At 31.9% G+C, this 2,478-nt stretch overlaps 1 long non-coding RNA gene across 1 annotated transcript; it reads right to left on the minus strand.

Moving 5' to 3' along the window:
* Nucleotides 1-559: 559 nt before the first annotated feature.
* On the minus strand, nucleotides 560-1,724 carry LOC134276591 (uncharacterized). Its single transcript, XR_009994084.1, has 2 exons — nucleotides 1,660-1,724; nucleotides 560-814 (listed from the first exon to the last, which is right to left on the minus strand). It is a non-coding gene; the product is annotated as an uncharacterized LOC134276591 (long non-coding RNA).
* Nucleotides 1,725-2,478: the final 754 nt, after the last annotated feature.

A 2,478-nucleotide genomic window follows, 5' to 3' on the forward strand; every position in this document is an offset into this window, starting at 1 on the left:
AATTGGTACCCATGGTATTTCCAATAGATTGTTGGAAGAACTGGTCTCTAAAAACCACATAGATATTGTCAATCAGAAACTCGAGCATCTTTTAAACATCAACATTAGAGTACTTGTGCGTATAATCTGAATGTTATTAACACTAAGTAATTTTGTAAATGACCACTGACAAGGTAAGTAAATTTACGAATTCCATTTCATTTAAAAATTGTACATTGCATTGCTGTAAAAATAAGAAGACCTAGGGTGCAATATATGCGAAACAAGTGCCTGTGGTTTAAATAATTAACAAAACAATAACAAAAATCACACGTTAGAAGTAAAAAGCAAAAGATTGTAAGTTATTTTATGAAAATTAGGCATTACATTGATATAAAGAATACACTCGGATTTTCCTTTGTTTTTTCTCAAATAAATTTAATACACTTAATTCCCTCTCCTTGATCTCTCCTTTTTTATGAACAGAGCAATGTCTTTTTAAAAAAAATTTAAGAACAATACTTTTTTAAAATATTAAATTTTGTCTATTGCCACAGTCTCATATGATCATTGTATTTCGAGATTGGTATGCATCAGTAGCACCACGACGGGCACGTGCTGCCCCTTCTACATAAAACTTCAGACATTTTATTAGCAAAGCTGTGACAGTTATTTATAACATTATCGTACTTTCCGAATTTGGATGAATAGCGTATTGCACATCGTTTGATACAATCCAAACTTAGATAGCTGTATCCAGCTGGAGGTCTTTCTCTTCCTCCTCCACACTTGCCTCCAGCTGCACGACTTCTTTCAATCCTTGCATTGGAATTAACTAGGCGGAAAAGTAGTCTTTTCAACAATTAATAATATTCTCGAACATAGAAAGTATTTTGTCCTACGACTTACATTTGGAAACTATGTGTCTTCTTTGTTAAGGTCTTTCGATTCTTTAACATAAATCATAGATAAAACTGGCACCAACTGAATTAAGATTTTTTTTTAATTTGTATATACCGATTCAAAAACAACATTCCCTATTAACAAGTGAAAACTCGTATACAATAGAAAGTAAACTTCAAAATGATAATACCTTATTTACAATGATATTTTCGGTATTAGTTTTTACCTTGAGATTTTTCTGGAACGCAATTAAAAATTTCTGGTAAACTTTTAAACGATGAGATATTTTTATATGGCTCTTTTTCTTGTTGAGAATTTTCTTACACTTACATTAAAAGCATTAGAATACGCCATCGCCTCTATTTTCAATATATGTAACCTTAAATATACCTTATTTCAGATGATGTTGAGATCATACCACAAAAAGAGAAAACATGTAATAATAATTAACATATCATTAGCACTTTTGTGTTTGATTTTGTTTTGTCTTGGATTACGTGTCATTTGCTAAATTTTATCTGTTTGAATTTTTTAGGGTGGCGGAATTTTTATATGAAAGAGTATTTATTGTGCTTTAGTTTGACAGTTTTTATTTTGCATTTTCTGAGGTTGACATTGTTTTATACTGAAGTTTTAATTATTGATATTTAGAAAAAAAAGTTTGATGATCTAAAATTTCCCTATATCAGTATTCAATGATAATGAAATACTGCTTATTTTTTACTTTTTGTGTCTTTCTCTTAGTACAATTGTACATCAATTAAACAAATAACTCACCAAAGAATTCAAAATAATACCCTCTGTAGAAGATAAAGCGATGGGTATAGTCCCATATTCCTCTTACCGGTGCGCTGCGTTTGCCTTTTCGCTTTTTGTCGTTCGTGCATGCCAGGTCTGTAACTCCAAAGTAGTTGACTAGCACTACCTGTAAGCATTAAGTAGAATAAATTTAGCTTCACAATATGGACTTGCTTTACATATATCTGTATGCGTTAAGTAGAATCAGATTAGCTTCATTATATGGACTAGTTTACATGTATCTGTCAGCATTAGGTAGACTCAGATTTGATTTGTATGTATTACTGTAAACAAATTATTGTTAAGGTTAAACTCTGTGTTTGATCGTTGGCATAAATAGTTATTCTGATCCATAACAGAATTGGGGGCTCGTCCTGGATCAAGATTTTCTTGCACTTTTGCAGTTAAAACTGTCACAATTTTGACACTTGATTTGTTGAATAAAAGTAATGAAAAGCCAGCAGAAATAAACATGGTATTTTTGGTCACAGAAGTTCTTAACTCGCCAAGTTTTTAGGTTTTTGTTTAAAAAGGATTGTTTGATCGCGTTAGATTTGCACTTAGGGAGAGATGTTAAATCTTCTCCGAGAAAGCAAGACATTTGAATGAACGTTGCTACCAAACTACTGTAAACCAACTTTTATTCGCGACGACTTTATTTCGCGATTTACCAGGGATAAACTAGTTTGGGACGATTAATTTTCGCGATCAAGCATTTTTGATCCGTACTTAATACACACATACACTTAAAGAACCGGTTCGCGGCGAGAAATATTTGCGATGACAAAATTCTCGCGA

Source organism: Saccostrea cucullata, unplaced genomic scaffold (genome assembly GCF_032062105.1).
Source record: "Saccostrea cucullata isolate Sc308-1 unplaced genomic scaffold, CSIRO_AGI_Scuc_v1 ctg15463, whole genome shotgun sequence".
NCBI lineage: Eukaryota > Metazoa > Mollusca > Bivalvia > Ostreida > Ostreidae > Saccostrea > Saccostrea cuccullata.